The sequence below is a fragment of the Pogoniulus pusillus genome, chromosome 28 (assembly GCF_015220805.1).
Source record: "Pogoniulus pusillus isolate bPogPus1 chromosome 28, bPogPus1.pri, whole genome shotgun sequence".
Classification (NCBI taxonomy): Eukaryota; Metazoa; Chordata; class Aves; order Piciformes; family Lybiidae; genus Pogoniulus; species Pogoniulus pusillus.
Window position 1 is genome coordinate 12,395,744 of NC_087291.1, and position 18,168 is coordinate 12,413,911.

An 18,168-nucleotide genomic window follows, 5' to 3' on the forward strand; every position below is an offset into this window, starting at 1 on the left:
TAAACCTTTACAATTGTCAGGGTTCCTTGTGGTTCAAAAGGAGACATTTTCCAGAATAATGAGGTCACTGGTTCCCATTTGCAGTTCCACAATATTCTGTTTATTCCTAGAATCCCTGTTCTTTCAGCAATAGCTGATGTTCTCTATAGCTGTTTTTCCTGGGGGAATTGAGACTTTAAACATTCATTAAAAAGTGAATTGCTATTGTTGACAAAATACAGATGGCCAAGCATGAACTACTGACACCTAGGAGTACACTTCCAGTGCAGTGCATAGTGCTATGGCCATGTGAATGTTCTGGCTGCTTTTACCAAACCAGTGTGTCCTTTGTTACCAGGCTGACCCTGCTATGTGCTCATATTCCTTTGCCTAAGTATGGCACAAGCTGTTAAAGTAATTTCTTTAAAAAACGAACTGAACTTATTTCTGTTTTTGAGAGTTAGAAAAGATTTGCTCTTTTGCAGCAAAACTATTAGTGGACAATACCCCTACGAGAATCAGCTCACAAAGTAATTACATCGAGTCAGAACTCTGCTTCAGGCTGCTGCAAATGTAACACTCGATGGCTCCCAGAGGCTCTGTCTGAACTGTGGGGTGTGCACCACAGCCATGTCCCTGATCATCCAGGGGGGACGTGGCTGGGCCGGAAACCGAGGTGTGGAGGCGGAGAGTGGAAGGGAGTTAGTGTGGAGCCAGGGTGCAGCTGGGGCACACACATGGCTGTAGGGGCTGGGAAGTATGCCTGGATTCCACAGGTTAGACAAAGTCATAGCTTTAAGTCAGCCATGGATTTAAATAGTTTATTAAGCCGCAGCCGCCAGACTTGGTCTCTGTAGACTACAGTTAGATGCTACACCAGGATGTAGCATGCAGCATTACACTTGTGTAATCACTTCTACTGCGCTCAGGTTAACATGGTTTGGAAAAAGCTGAGGGAAGGCCCCACTTCAGGAGTACTGTGTGATAAGCTAAGACTGAGATGTTAAGGTTAAACTCCTTGGGGTTTTGTGCATCTTTTAAACACTACTTAGAGATAGATATTTGGGGCAGATAAGTAGAAATTTCAGGTTTGGGCTGTTTGAGGCTTAAAGTTTTTTTCTGGTTTTACATTTTCTGTTAATTTTCAATGTATCTTTTTTCCCCTTAACCATATATATATATATGATTAATGCTTTTGAAACTGGCTTTACTACTGCTTTAAGAAGTCTTCTGTTTGGTTTTTTTTTTTTTTTCATTCCAAATTCTTTATTAAAGTGTTGTGGACCTCCTTTCTCACTCATACTCTCTGGCATTTTTTGTCATCCTTTTGGTTCATTCCCTTCGCTTTTAGATGTGGAAAATTGTGATTCGCCATTGCTTCTTTCCAAAAAGTTGTGGTATTTCCCATTCTATTGTGTGTGTGTTTGTGTATGCAAAAGAGAGAGAAGAGGAGATACTCTGAGGCTGCCAGCAAAAATCAAAATTGGAGGAGACAGGGGAGCAGAGGGAGTAAGAGACTGTCTTATTGAACTTGGAGGGGAATGAGGCCCACCTGGGGCTGAACCAGCCATTGAGAAGATTAAGGAAATAAAATAATTATGGAAAGTTAGTGCTGGAATTGTGAATGGGCCTGAGAGACCTGGCTGAGGCTCAGGAACTGGGAGTGGTGGCTGCATGAGCTGAATCAAATACTCAGTCACTCAAAACCAGAACAAATAAGGATAGAGCAGACACGCCGAGAAATTGCACTTTTGTACTTTGACTTGCATTTTTAGCCTTATTTGAAAAAAGATGATTTGGTTGTTTTTTTTTCTTTCCTGAAGAATGGAATTTGAAAGATATAAACCCAGGTCTATTTGGTGAACTTTTTAAAAAGCACTATGGTCAAATAGGCAGAAGCAAGAACACAGTTTGTAAAAAAATAAATAAATAGATCCTCAAATCTCTGACCTTTCAAACCGGAGCAAGGCTCTCAGCATCCATGCAGTGAAACACAAACGGGGTATGCACAGCTGAAACAGACATAGCTGTGAGCTTAAGGTTCCTACTTCTCCCTGGTTTTTCATAAAGAAGACTTAAGGTAATCTCTTTCTAACTGAGTGGGTATTGTCTGCTTCTGAAATGCATAATCCTGAAGCTAATGTTAAAATGTAAAGAACAGGACAGTAGCTTGAAAATTCATTTTTTGCATCGTTGTGACTCTACCATACACCAGGATGAGATTTTAATGCTCTGTCTCTTACTCTGTGGTTTGCCTGTTGCTATTTCTTTGAACTTTAAATAAAAAGTTCATGGAAAAGAAACGCACTTTAATAAATAAAAATATTTCCCGGCAAGCACCTTTCTTTAAAAACCCTTCCAAACACTGTTGAAATTATCTACTTTAGTTTCCTTAGACACTTTTTGTAATATCAAATAGATGTGTTTGGTAGGACATGTATTTTTAAGTCTTAAATGAGATGTGACTGGAACTTTAGGAAAAAATCCTCAGATAGCATAAGTTGTCACAGCCATTAACTAACTTCAAATTCTAGCTATATGAGTAATGGAAATAGGCCAGCCTGAAGTTGGTGGGTATGAAAATGAGATGAACAGTACATCTTTCATTATAGTCTGTGTGGATCATGGTATCATGACAGGTTGGGAGAAATTTCTTGCCTGCAAGGCTTCTCAGGCACTGTCCTAGCCTGCTCAGGCAGGTGGTCAAGTCCCCACCCCTGGAGGTGTTTAAAGGCTGTGGATGTGGTGCTCAGGGACATGGTTGAGGGGCAGTGGCTCAGCAGCAGTGGTGGAGTTGTGAGCTCTGGGTAAGTGGTTGGACTTTGTGATCCTAAAGGTCTCTTCCAACCCAATAGCTTCTGTGGTTCTGTAACCCTTGTTTTCCGTATTTCTTCATGGATATCCCTTATGAGCTACTAATAAGAAGTTAGCTTCTATCAGAATGAGTGGACTTATGGTCTGATGTTGTCTATATAAGCAGCTCTTTTAGTCTTACAGGATATAAAAAGTTTGTCAGTAATGGGATATTCAAAGTCTGGTGTTGTTTAATAATATGATAAACAGGAGGAAACTTTATTATGAATGGGAAGCAAGTTTAATGTGATAAGTGCAATGGAAAATCCCACTTTTCTATTCTGAGTATCAAGTACCATCAGCACTTTGTGACTGAGGGATCTGAGGAAATGTGGAGTAACAACAGGGTAGTAGGGATCTGAGTAGTTCTTTATTCTTCTGGAAAGAAAGAGGAAAAATGCATAAAAAGACAAACATCTCTTTTTATCACAGCTTGCATCTCTGATGTAGTAAACAAAGCTGACAGGAGAACACATCATTGTGAGGTGTCACAACTCATGCTACCAATTTTTGTAGGTCATACAGTCTTTACCAGACCACTGCAGAAAGCATGCTGTTTTGAAATGCTTGGAGGGGCCCACCAGATATTAACTTAAGAATTATTGGTTGTGGGTAGAAATAGGCTGAAGGCATTTCCTGCTGTGAACGACACTTGGAAGTTCTCCTTTTGCAGTAGTGTAGAAAACAACGGTAGAATTTATGCAGCGTTCAGAGACAGCAGATTTCCCCAGATGCTCCAGAAATCCTGTCAAATTAAAACTACTCTTCAGTAGGGCTTCATATTTTTGTTTTTATTGGCCATACACCAATAATTCAAGTGTGAATGTAACATGAATCTTATTTACTTGCTGGTGGAGCTGTGGATATTGTGGGATTCTGTAGTGAATTTCTTTCTGTTTTCTTTCTATTCTGGTGGAGGTTAAATAGTCTTTCTAAGTGACAGGTTCTGGAGGCATAGTCAGGAGCTATGGACATTAGCTACCCTGAGATTACAAGCAGGTCTCCATACTTCTCTGACCTGACTCATGACCAGATGCTGTTGAAACTGTATGTTCTCTTTCACTGCTGCATTTACCAAACACTTCTGTACCTAGGAGGTGCAATGCAAAAATCTGAAGATACATACATGGGAAGTGCTTTCTCTCTAGCTGAGTATGGTGATCACTCCACACCTCTGAATATGAGTCCAGATCATGTTTTTACTTACTGTGATAGCTTTGATGTAAATTGGCCTGTAGCCTCTGGAGGGAGTTTAATGCTACACTATCCTAACAGTCTTTACACTGGGATAGACACAGAGATGGAAAGTTATCGAGGCTTTCCTCACCTCTCTACAAGCCCAAGTGATAGCAGGTGAGTGAGCCCTGGGTACCTGCTTTCCTTTTTCTCTCTGTCAGCAGATGTTGGAGTGGGCTAGTAGCAATGGGAGGTGAGCAAAGATTTGAGTGGACAACCGTAATGACTCTAGATATAAATGAGCTAGCATGAAGATTGGTGTGCTGACTGCTCAATGGGGGAGCAGCTTAAGTGTTCATGGAAAAAGGCAGGAAGGCATTTCAAATCCTGCTCCCTTTTTTCAGTTGCTCTAGGGAAGAAGCTGCTACAAAGTGTCTGTCACATGTGGCCACGCTAGTGGGACAGGCTTAGCTCTCTGTGATGTTGTTCACATTTTTCTTTAAAAACACAGAAGAGGTTGCTAGAAAGCTTTTGAATGTTGGATCTGAATGTACTTAAGACTGAAAGTTGTGCTCCATACTTGTGAAAGGCTGCTGAGAAGTGCTCTTACATGTTTTATTAATTATGCTCTTCCTGAATTTAAAATAAGTGGGGTAAACTTATAAATGATTTTTCATTATCACCATAAGCTGTGAAGTTGAGTGGGTACTATATGGCTGGCTGGCTGCAGAAAAAGAGTTTGGAAGAAACCCTTAAAGATTGATTTAATGATGTAACAGTTGCTGGATGAATGAGTAATAAGTCAGTCATCTAGCTTTTTCCTTCTGTTTCAAGGCTGAGGAAAGGAGAAATTGCTTACCTTCTCTGTGTCCAAATATATCCATTACATGAAATAAGAAATTCTAACTTCTGTGTAACTGTGTATATTCTATAACTATGTATTTATATGTGACTGTAGACAACACTGAAACTTCACCTGGCTTATGTTAATGAGATTACTGTGCTGGATTTGTCAGAATTCCCATCTATCTCCATTGAAGTAAAAGACTCCACTAAAGACAGGTTCACTTTTTAACTAAACCTTAGAAATAGATGAATACTTTATTAATCTTAAAATGTTCTGTGCATGCAAGGAATCAGACAATTCAAATTGGTTATATTACTGATTTTTAGTGTGCCATTTAGCTCATTAACACAGGAAATCAAACTCATTTTCATTGATCTGTATCAGTTTGCGTCTTGTTAAACAGAACAAGAAAGTCATTGGTGTAATGTTAGTGCTACTTGTAAGGAGTTGTTAGAATTTACTTGATGTTACAGATTAGCATAGATTTACATTTGGTTGCTGTTAAAGCTGAGAATAAATGAAACTTTATTTTTTAAAGTACAGGGAGAAAAACACTTCCTAAGCTCTATCATAACCTCAAAACCAAGTATTCGTGATCAGGAAAAGCTAATGAACACCTTGTGTCAAAGCTGTATTGATTTTAACCAAACGAGGAAAAGCTTCTTTTATTAGACAGGTGAAAATGGAGTATTACATTTGCAGGAGATAGGGGAAAGAGGATGGTTGACTGACAATATGCAAATTTAGCTTCTGTCTCTGGTTATAAGTAAGACGGAATAACTCTTGAAGTTATGGAGCAACTGGAGGTTATTTCATGGGAGCTATTCCAACCAGTGAATCATAGAATCAACCTCCAAGCTCATCCACTCCAACCTATCACCCAGCCCTATCCAGTCAACTAGACCATGGCACTAAGTGCCTCATCCAGTCTTTTCTCTAACACCTTCAGGAATGGCAACTCCACCACCTCCCTGGGCAGCCCATTCCAATGGCAAAACACTTTCTCTGGGAATAACTTCCTCCTAACATCCAGCCTATACCTCCTTTGGTACAACTTGAGACTGTTCCCTTGTTCTGTTGCTGGTTGCCAGGGAGAAGAGACCAACCCCCACCTGGCTACAACCTCCTTTCAGGTAGTTGTAGACAGCAATGAGGTCACCCCTAAGCCTCCTCTTCTCCAGGCTAAACAACTCCAGCTCCCTCAGCCTCTCCTCATAGTGGCTGGAAAAGGCTGCATGGAGCCCTTGTCTGTCCCAAATCTTGAGCTGTGACCATACCTGCTCAATAACACATTCAGGCATTTTGCAACTTCTTGAAGTGCAACCCCCACTAGAAAAGTAGAGGGTTTCCACAAATTTTGGGGAGTCTTTGTATCAAGACCTTACAGTTACTCAAGTAGTACCTACTGTGTTATTTGAAAATGTAGGAAGGAATGAAGTCTGATGTGCTGGATATTTTTAAAGAGTAAATTAACTGACATATGTTTATACTTACTACTGATAATCTTTCCTTGGAAAACCCATCTAGCTTCTTAACTGTACAGAATTGGCATCCTATATAACCTAAATTGGATTTGAAAATGACATTTGGATAAAAATAAAAATGAAAAAAAAAGATCTTTCTAGCTATATATGATCACTTTATTATGTTTGATAAGAATGAAAAGCCAGAGGATTTGATGGTCCCAGAGCTTGGCATGTAAAATGAAATTCCTGAATGTAAATTAGACAGATTAAACTATCCTTTAAAAGACCCTTGGTGAAGAAAAGGATGCATTTAAAATCCAATAAACTTTAGACCTCTTTCAAATGGCTTAAAATAAAGTCCAGAACACTTACTAAATAGGAACTCTACTGGTTTTGATTTAATAAAAAAAAATCATATAGTCTAATTTGAAAAAAATCCTGTCACTGTAGTCACCTTGCTGAAATAAATATGAAACCATATGGAGAAGTATATTTCCACAAATGTACTCCAATTTGAGATGAATTAACTGTGTGCTCCATTTAGCAATCAGGCAACAGCAAATCTCTTGAAGTTCTCTACAATTATTACAGAAAATAATTTCGATTTCTGTATGAATTCTCCTAAGCAATGCACAGAAAATAATGTGCTTCTGGTAGTAACTCTAAATGGATGTCTTAATAATATGGTAGAAGGTAGAGGTGTCTTAAGTAGAGATGAGGTATTTTTATGTTACTGAGCTGCAAGTATGATTGGCTGGGCTGGTGAAAAAAGCACAAAAGAGCCTTTGTTATGCTCTCAGTAGAGCTATTTATACGTTGCGACTTACAGTGTCCAAGGACTGCTTCCTGCTTCCGTTAAAAAAGTAGTCCCTCCAAATAAAATAAAAGCCATAAAACCTGACATAACTCAATCCCTGTCTATTGAAACAACAAAAAAATATCACACGTGATTTTGTATTGCCTATACAGAATGTGCTCTCCTGGGTTTACTTAAATACAGTTCCAGATGAAGCACACTGCAAAAGTGATGCCTTCCATACTCACAGAAGCAGAAAGATATTTTATTTGCTTTAAAAATAGTGATAGTCTAAGCAAGTAGGTGCATCAGCATGGTATAGTTTGAGCTGGGCAGAACTGCAGCAGTTCTGGGTGTTGTCTAGAGCATAAGCTCTCTAGGCAGCAATTACTCTTTCTGCCTTTTGCTTGAACGGGCTGAGAGGAGACCTGATAAGGCTTCCATCTTCATAAAGAACTAATGCAATAAAGTCTAATGCAAGCCATATCTATATCTGCACATCTGTTCTTGTTCCCCGTGCCCATAGTGAACCACAGCTGCTTAAGAAAGCGGTGTAAATTAAAGCAGCCCTTACTCTCCTCTAAAATTGTGCAATTAATATTAGCTTCCCAATGCTCATTCTGTCAGCATAACAGTGACAGACCTCTTGTATCTTCTCCTTAGCGTTTTTAGTGCCTTTTTGTCTCTACTATGTGGCAGTTTCTCAGTGCGGCCAGGAAAGTACCTTGCTAATGGGCTTGTGGTAGTGAGAGGGGAAAATTGTGCCCCATGTGGGAAAATTTGTCTTAGCTGAGGCTAAATTCCTGCTAAGGATTGCCTTCTAATGAGGTTGGGATGTGGCAGGAAGCATTACCCCCTATTTCTTTCTCTTTCTACATTATGGCTGTAATGCATAGCCCTTCCTAGCAGACATATAGGACCATAGAGGAAGAAGTATTACACTGTGCTGTGAAATGTGTCCTCAGTTGCAGGGGCATGGAACAGAGAGACTGCTGCCCAAGTCCTGCTGGCTGCTCAGACTTGACAGGCTTGCTGGGTTTACTTAGCCTTGAAAATTTCTGCATCCTCTGTGTGTAGGAGCCACAGAGCTGGCTGCACCAGCTAAGCCTTACCTTTCTGGTAAGGGAGACCTACTTATGTCTTTATCAGGGTGTCATTCTGTCTGCACATCCAGGGGCCAACTACGAATCCCTCCAAGGTTAATTCTTCACCATCCTCTCTCCTTCCCCTATATTCTAGTGGGAGGTGTCCTTGCCTGTGGCAGGGGGTTGGGACTCGATGATCCTTGAGGTCCCTTCCAGCCTAAACCATTCTATGATTCTATATCTAGAAATGCTCACTAATAGGTTTCACTTTGATTTAGTGATATGTTTAAAGGTGATATGCCAGGTTTCCTACAGCCTTTATGTAGACGTAGGGAAGAAAAAACCCAAACCAAAACAAACCCCCCAAAAAACCAAACAAACCAACCAACCAACTGAAAAAAAACCAACCAAAACAAAAGAACAGAAAAGAAGAAAACAATCGAATAAGATTTCTGTTCTTCCCAGTTTTGGAAGACTCATAACTTTTTTGTGGTCTCATAGTAGCAGGCAATAACCTTACCAGACAGATAAGAGAAAAATCTCATCTCTTCATGAAGACTACTACTCAGTATAAGCACAAATAAAAATGAATTAAAAATATGAATTTTAGAAAGTGTCTGAAAACTTTCAGTATAACATAAAAACATTTAATAAAATGTCAACTTTTTTTATTAGGAAGGTAGAAATTCCACCATTCCAGAGTTCCTAGTCTTCTCCCTCATACTGGGAATTTTTAATTGTGGTATAACCAATGTATATCTCTGTATTTCACACACACACAAAAAGATATTGCTACCTCAGCTATCTGCCTGACTGGGTAATTTTTCTTCCAAAACATTCAAATGCGGCCTTTGATTTTTCTGTCTGTAATTATGCCATAGGGTGCCAAAAGGAACTGAATCACCGTTTCCTTGTCAGGAATAGTGTTTGTGGATGGCAGTATTGGTATGAATGGGAATGAAGTGAAAATTGGAACCCTGTAACTGCATCTAAACCAACCCTAGTGTACATAGAAGAACATGTACATCTCTGTCCCCAGAGCACCTTCAAATCTCTTATTTTAAATGTGTTAATAGCATATCTGGACTAATTTTGGCTTAATTAGTACTATTTTGTTTTGAAGCTAAAGCAACTCAGAATTTAGTGCAATCTCTGAAGAGCCTTGATCCCTTTCTACACATTTCTACACCAAGGAAAACAGGTTCCATTTAGTTGAAGCTTTCTGTAGTTTACATTGAAATGCCTCACTGATACTTAATGAAGAAAAGGAAAAAATGCCATTGCTTATATTTATGTGCTTTTAATGTGCCTTCTGATACTGTTCCATGCTTAAATGGCAAAACATACTTAAACTTTAATTTTCACTGCACTATTTTGGTAGCTTCAATTTGTGTTTTTACACATAAATCCTGAAACTCCTGGTTGGCTTTTTTCCTGCGTCAGGGTGAGCTCCCAATAACGTGAATGGAAGTTCAACTTTAGTAACGATAGAGTAATAAAAGCTGGATCCGGATCTCAGGATTTGGCACATGGACACTAGATCTATTAAGTCATCTTGTCCATACTCCTGCCAATGTAGAATTGTTCCCTTCAGCATAATCTCCAGTGCCTTATTCAATCCAATTTTAAATTACTTGGGTGAAGCGGTTTCCATTACTTCACTTGGTTGAAGTATTACTTATTCCACAGGCTAATATAATGCTTTTCAAGCTGCTTCATTCTCATGGATCACTTCCCAATCCCAACATTTCCTCCAGACGAATGAGTATGAGTAAGAGTAAGGAAAATGTGTGCAGAGTATAAAGGCCAAAAGGAAAAAGTGGCACAAAGTCCTTCCCCTCACTCCATTTTTTAAATGTCTTTCTCCTTGCTTCATATTTCTGAAGTCTGTCTCTTCACTCTCACCAGTGAGACTTGGACCAAATTCCCTGGGAGGCAGATCCACTGTAAATTTTTCCCCATTTTTTGGTATATGAATCATTCCAAAATATTCTGTGAGGTTCCCCACCACCACCACCACCTTGTTTATAGCCTATTATTTTTACTCTGTATTTTATTTATGTCTGGTAAGGCACTGACTTTTACTGCTTACTGAAGACGCTTCATTGTTCATTATATGTCACTAAACTAACGTATTAGCCTGATTAGAAGAATGTTTTCATTGAGGATCCATGGAATATATTTTTTGCAGGTGAATATGGGTGTGTGTAATAAAAATGACATTTTACAAATTAAGAGGAATGCTAAAAACAATTGCAATAGTACACAAAACTGATGACAAAATCACTGAGGAAGTGACCAAAGGTTTGCAAGCCCTGTTTTGTAGCGTATCACATGTAAAGAGATAGCCAAGGCTTTAAATCACTGTGCCTGCAGAATGAAGTTGAAATATTTGGTGGTGTAACTGAAATTCCATGCAAAGATCTTTGTTTCAGTTTTCAGCTATAAGCACAGTAGATGCTGTAGGAACAAAGACTGAATTTGGCACTTTATTGAGATGTAGAAATTCAACAGAAGGAAATAATCTTCCTTGAAAGAACCCCCTATTTCCGTCCTCTTTTTTTTTTCTTAATATATATATATCCTTTAGTAGCTGATCACTTAAAACAGGTGCTGTAATTCATGATTGGACATTAAACATTTACAACAGATAGTGTCTGTGTTTAGAGACAATTTTATGTGGCAGTGCTTGTAAGGCACTTCCTCTCAGGAATCGAGTAGAAATAAGATCATATTACACCCTGGCAGATTATAGATTCAAATATTACAGCTCCTTGAATTATTCATTGGAATTCAATTACTCAGTTACTTTTCAGAGATGGAATTATTTAGAAAGGAAACTTGATTACTGTAAAAATGTTCTTCATATAGAAGTATGTAATAAAAGCAATAAACAAAGGATGTCACATGGGTATGAAAATGCCTAAGTCTCATGTGCTGCCAATGGTGCCCATGTTTCTGGGCTGTGACAGCTGTAGTGGAAACATCTGGAAGAAGTTGCCAGTTGTTCAATAGGGAGAGCTTGGCAGGGAAAGTCTGGCCATGCTGGGAAGAAAGTGAGGGCAGGCCCTGAGGCAATGGTAAGAAATGGTGCCTGAGCACCAAAAAGCCTTACTGGGGCTTTATTTGACTAATTCATATTCTCAAACAGAAATGAACTGCTAATGACTCCCATCCCTGTGAGTCTGCTCCATGCAGCACAATTACTGTCACAAGTATGTATTCACCTTTATGGGTTTACAAACCATTTTCCTCCAAAAGAATCAGCATCTGTAATTTCTCCTTTGTAGAGATGAGGCTTCCCACTCAGTCCAGACCCTGCTGTACTGAGCACAGTCTGACACAGATTTAGTGACAGTGGTCATGATATTTTAGAGACATCCATCCATAATCATTGCCTGGATGGCATACACAACTGTCCCATGGTGTGTTTGCATTCATGTGGCTGTGCAACCCTTCTCTTTGCTCAGATAAAGGCTGTGTCTGCTCTGATACTTGCATAGCAGTCAAGAGATTACCTGTTTTGGGGAGCTTGTAATGTAGAGATAAGACAAGGGCTTTTCTAAGGAAAAGACACATATGAATTCTGAAAAGTGGTCTTCAGCATGTAGATTTTCCTCCATGACCTGAGAAATGTGTGTGTACCTGGGATGTATGATGCAGAGACAGAGACATGCTTTGATAGCTAGACATATTTTGACTGCTGGGCACAACCTTTGCTCTTTGTTGGGCCACTCTTAGTAACTAACTCATACCAGCTGGTACCGACCGTTCATCAGGCACAATGGACCTGTGGCACCTCTTCTGAGCACAGCAGAGCTAGGTTCAACTTTGCCCATCCAGAACATGTAGGTGAGCTTCCTGTTTTTCCTGTCCTTATTCTGGGTAGATAGAGCCTGTAGGAATATGCAATGCCTAGGATGAAGAACAAAGAAAACCTTAGGTTCAGATGCCCTGTGTGGCATATAAACAAGTATTCATGATGAACCATGCAGAGAGCTAGATATACTGAGCAAGAAAACCTCTAGTGCCAAACATCCTGGGTTTCTTTATTTTTTTTTATGAAGTTGGATATTTAAGAGACTTCTTTACATTTTAGTCTCAGATCTGTCAGATTGGGAAATTCATTCACTTGCTATTTAGTAGCACAGGAGATGGACAGAACATGCATAAACCCAGCATTTTTCCACCATGTAATATAAATGATCTGCTATTCTAGGGACAAAAAGCAATGAAACAAAAATGGGATATAACCCCAAAAAAGGTGTGAGAGGCAAATAGAACCTGGAAAATAGGGAACACAGGAAAACAAGACACAATGCAGAAGGTATGTCATATAGGAAACATTACATCCTCCTGAAGACAGATATCGTCAAACCTGCTATTATCAAAACAAAGACTTCTTTGACCATAATTGGTCATAAAGACATTGGGGCTTTTTCATGCTAGCCCTGTGTTAAGCTGACATTTGGATTGTTCTTTTCATCGAAACTGGTCTTACCAGTGGGAAGTTTGCTTAGAAAACATTCATGTATTATTGTTGTCCCCAGGCTGGTGTACTGCTGTCAGAATATGGTTTTGTTGAGCATGTCCTCAGAGCAAAATTCATACTGAAGTCTTTCAATTGTCCAGAAGATGAGCCCTGAGAAGAGGCTGTAAAGTACATTCTTTTTCACTACCAAATTACCCAGGGTATTGGGATGACGTGGTCTGATTCTAGATCATAGACCTGTAAAACCATAGAGTGATTTGTATTGGAAGAGACCTTGTAACAGTCACATAGTTCAACCCCCTTGCATTAAGCAGGGACATCTTTAACTAGATCAGGTTGCTCAGAGCCCCATCTGATCTGACCTTGAAAGTTTTCAGGGATGAGTCTACCACCTCTGTGGGCAACCTGTGCCAGTGTTTTACCACCCTCAGTGTAAAAAAAAATCGTATATCTAGTCTAAATCTCCCCTCTTTTAGTTTAAAACCTTGTCCTTTTGCCACAGACACTGCTAAAAGATTGTCCCTATCTTTCTCATAGGTCCCCTTTTATGTATGTTCAGGTTCCTCAGGTGGTCATGAACCTGATTCTTACCACGGGAGAGGTTTTTCTCCCATGGTCTCCATCTTGCAGTTTGTTCAGTTGGAAGGTGTGGGAATATCTGAGGCAAAAACACTTGAGTACTCAGCTTTTTCCTGTCTGTAGTTGCCAGCTTACCACTCTTGCTCACCACAGGAGTACACTTTCTTTAACCTTTTTTTTCTGGCTGACATACCTGTAGATTCTCTTGTTATTCTTTATGTCCCTTGCCAAGTTCAGCTCCATCTGTGTTTTGGCTTTCCTGACTCCATCCCTACACAACCAAACAGTATCCCGAGATACCTGTCCCTGCTTCCTTCTGCTACCTGTGCATTTCCTTCTTGCCCTTTAGTTTTACCAGCAAGTCTCAGCCATGCTGCTCTCTTTCCTTCCTTGCCTGATGTCTTACATTTGGAGATCAAGAGCTCTTGCACTCTGTGGGAAGTCTTTCAGATATGCTGGCTCTGTTATGCTCCCTGTCCCTGAGGAGTGTTTCCCTTGGGGTCCTTCTGACTAGCTCCTGGAACAGCTGGAAGTTTGCTTCCCTGAAATTCACAGTACAGATGTTACTTTGACCAATATCCCTCAGAACTGTGAACTCCACCAGCGCTTGATCACTGCATTCCAGGCTGCCTCCAATCTTGAGGTCACTGATAAACTCACTTGTGTTAGTCACCATCAGGTCCACTAATGCATCACCTCTAGTGGCAGTGTCAATAATGCCTGACTTAAGAATTTATCCTGCCTGCATTCCAGGAGTTTCCCAGACTGCCTGCAGCTTGCCCTGCTACCTTTACAGCAGATATTGTAAATTAAAATTTTGTCAGTAGGCTTATCTTGATTGCGTGGCCTGTAGAAGACACCAACCACGAGGTTATCTTTATTACCTCAATCTCTGATTCTTACTCATAAGCTTTTGACCTGCTCATGGCTGTTCCTCCAGAACAGCTTTCATGCTCTATGCTTTTCTGCAAGTAAAGGTCAGTGCCTCTGGCACTCCATCCTTGCTCATCCCTTTTGAACACTCTGTAGATGTGTGTTTTCTGCTTTTAGCTCCATGTGATCGAGCTTGCTAACAACTGTCCACATAAGCGGAGGCACTGACAGGTTTGCTTTGATAACTTAAAGAAAAAAACAATATGTTTTTCATCTGATTCAGTTATATGGTAGCTATTGCTTTATTTTGCTAAGTTTTCTTGCCTTTTTTCTATATACTTCTTGTGAAGAAAACATAAGCCAGGACTCTTTCAAGAATATACTTTAGAAGTCTATTAAAGAAAGCACAAATCAGCAACAACAAAAAAGTGCAAACTCTAACAACAACACCATCCCAAAATGTTTTTGTACTAGAATCAGGAGTGCTGTAAGCTCTCTATGCAGGGCTCTGGCTGGAAGCCCACTACTGAGCCATATACTGCAGAGGAGCTGCAGGATATCTTTGCTTAGTAGGTAGTAGAGTGCCGTCACAGATGTCTGAAGTACTTTGCAGAAGTCTTTGTTGTGATGCACAAACCTACAATCCAGAGTGGAAAAAAGATGACAGAATGTGGTAGCAGAGAAACAAACTCTGTCCAAGTCTGTTGTAGCTGATGAGTCTTGTCTTGGTAAGGGGAAATTAGACCTCTTTGATCAAAATCACACAAGAGATCCTTTCTTGTGTGTTCTCTAGAATCTGTAGATGTGGACTTTGGGAAGGCTTTTTAAATATCCTACTTGAGGTGATGGAGAATTTGAGTGACTACTAAAAATTGCAGAGGTGATATAATGCTTAAAATTTACTTGCCTGAAAGGAGTGATGGTTCCACTAAAGCCCAGCTATGCTACTGACAGCCACTGTGTTTTTGGCTTGCAATGGAGGATGCAGTGCTGTAAGTAGATTTAGAGGACAAACAGGAACCTTCGTTTCCTTTCATTCAGGGAAAAGAAAACAAGGTACAAGGAGGAATGCTGAAAGCTGCTTTGTTTCAGCTTCATGGTCTCTGAACTGCTTTTTTAAACATTTTATTATGTTGGAAGAAATCACTGAGCTCTAGCTGCAGTAAGCAGTTTCATTCAGAATTTGTGTTGTCTGTTGACTAGAGATAGCAGTGTAAACTCTGAGCAGCAGACACTCTTTGAAACAGGGTACTGTAACTTGATATAGTGCTTAATATTGGAATTAACTGTAACTATGATAAGGCAAATGCACGGTTGTCAAACTCTGCTTTTCACCTGTTTCATTGCATGCAGAGCAAAGACATCCTGACAGCACAGCATGCTGGCAGGATGATAATCTGTCTCATTTAACATCATGCTGCTGTTGTCAGTTGGGAGAGTTACTTAGTTTGGTGCTCTCCCCTGAATATCCAGGATCATTTGAAGTTTGTGGAAATGTGAGTGCTTTGTAGTGTCTGCTTTTTACATTGTAGCATTCTGCAACCTTAAAACCAGATGTCTGAAATAGTTTATTGTGCTTTTCCTCAAATGTCATACAGCACTGGTATGTGCAGAGCACAAAGGATTACCTCAATGGTATTGTGTAGGTCTTCATCTTTGGTTTATGATCTCTGTGATCTATTGTATGTAAACCTTTTTATGGGACTGGGAAGGGATGGTAGCCTAAGTAAAACTAAACACCCTGCTATGCAAAACTTTTAAGGCTCTCCTGTTCCATAAATGGACACCCTCAAAATAGAAAGCCTTTGGAAACAGGCATTTTCATCAAGTAATTTTGACCCAGGGAAATATTTTATGCTAGACTGCAGAAGATGTTGGCTTTGGTGCTGGCAGTAACAAGACTGATTTTTCCAAGAGATGGAGGAAGTGTTCTCTCCGTTGTCTCACAGCTTGTGATTTCAATAGGGAAAGCATAGCTATTTTTATCTTATTGTCTTCCAGTTTCTGCATCACTTTCTTCTGTGGAAGACAGTGGAAGTTAGAGTCAAGGATCAGTGTGGCTGCCATCCAAAGAGGGCAAGATACCTCTAAGAGAAATGAGTGACATATTACAATGTTTTGTTCAGGCATCTGTACCGTTGTTGAGCATAGTACGTTCTTGTCTTCATGCCTAACGAATCATGCCAGCAGTAAACCCTTATACTGAATAAAGAAACATGTTGTTTCCCTATAAGAAAATGCTAATATAATCTATCCAATTTACAGCTTGGTTTAATGGTCAGATCACCATTGAACATGTCCACAGTATAGTAATAACATGGAACTAATGAATCTACAGGCTGGGTTGTGCATGGTTACCTATAAGTACACTGAACACCAGGATGCAATGAGTTTTAAGGACAAGAGTCTCAAAGATACAAGGGAGATGGCTAAAAGGCCCCATAAAGGAGCCACACAGAGTTATTTGAAAGGCACTGAAGAGCAGAAGTCCATGAACTCATTCCCTTGGTTTGCCCTTTCTCAGGAGTTTATTGATAGCTGGGGAGTGGTGCAGCTCTTTGGTTGTCTGCTCTCATCTGATGAACCTCATGTTGATACATCTTTAAGTGAGGAGATAGGAATGTGCAGAATTTTCATAGCTTGTCACTTTCCTAAAGAATGGAATGCAGAAATTAAAGGTTGTACAGATTTGGGAAGAGTTTCCCTAAGGCATCCTGTACTTTGGGAGTAATATAAGCAATATGTAAAATTCAACCTTTCCTCTCATAATGAGGGTTTTTAAGAAGATGGCCTTGGCTGTGTGCCATATGAGGAGTTCAGTCTTGTATAGAAAGCAGTGCTGAGTTGAAGTGGCTTAGTGGAGTGGAGGTACAAACAGATCCTGGATGGAGTTTGGAAAAAAGCATAGTAAAAAATCTTAAGGAGTGTAAGATACGTCCTTGTTGAAGTTATCAGTACCTAAGCTCTTCTGAAATCCTTAAATAATGTATCATAGGCCACCTGCAGCAAAACATTAGAGAATTTCTGACGTGGGACTGAGCCACATGAAGCCTGGAGCCTGACTCTTCCTTAGTGCCATCTAGTTCTAGAATTGCCTAAGTTCAGGTGGCCTTTCACTGTGAATTTTAGTTTTTCCATGTGGCTAGAAATCTGGTTGTCTGTGTTGCTGCACCTGCCAAAGGTGGGTACTCATCGTCCTCCAAAGCTCCATCAGAACTATCATATAATACATTGCTCTCTCATCTCTTCTGAAAGGCAGGACTGCATACAGCTTCCAGTGCTATCTGTGGTGAATAGTCCCAAAGGACATAAAATGGGCTTGAGCATGTCCTGTCTTACTTACCTGCCTGTCTGCATTGCAGCCAGAGGCAGGAGAACAGGACAAAGGAACCCAGGCAGCCCAGTCCGGTTTGATCCGGTCACCTGAGAAGGGTTTCATAGGCCCAAAGGAACCCAGGCAGCCCAGTCCGGTTTGATCCGGTCACCTGAGAGGGGTTTCATAGGCCCAAAGGAACCCAGGCAGCCCAGTCCGGTTTGATCCGGTCGCCTGAGAGGGGTTTCATAGGCCCACGCCCCTGTTGTGTGCCAGGCGAATGCACCCCCGCGTTTGGAAGAGAACAGCCTGTGGGGTCTGCAGTGTTTGGGTCTACCTGGGTGATTGCCAGAGGTGATTGGGTGACTGTGGCCAGTGAGACCCTTAGCCTCGGCCATTGCCCTATAACTGGGGGTGAGCAGGTGAATAAGGAGCTTGCCTGCTCCTTTGTTCCTCGCTCACCTGCCGCTCGCCTCAGCCCCCTCTGCCACAGCCACATCAGCCAGCAGCTGATTCCACTCTGCAGCCCAGGTGGAATTCGCCACAGGACTTGTGTTGAGCATTTTCCTGCCTATGCTTTGGGCCACGGCCCATAGGACTGGTGAGTATTCTTAGCTCTTTGTTCAAGTTGCTAAAGGATTTTACCCAACTCACAAGCGGTGAATGAAGCTGCCAGAGTCTCTAGTAAAGACATTTTCTGAAACCTTTC

At 40.5% G+C, this 18,168-nt stretch overlaps 1 protein-coding gene across 6 annotated transcripts in view; it reads left to right on the forward strand.

Annotated features, from left to right (window-relative positions):
* MEOX2 (mesenchyme homeobox 2) overlaps positions 1 to 18,168 on the forward strand; it is a 230,549-nt gene that overhangs the window by 54,416 nt on the left and 157,965 nt on the right. The window lies entirely within an intron of this gene.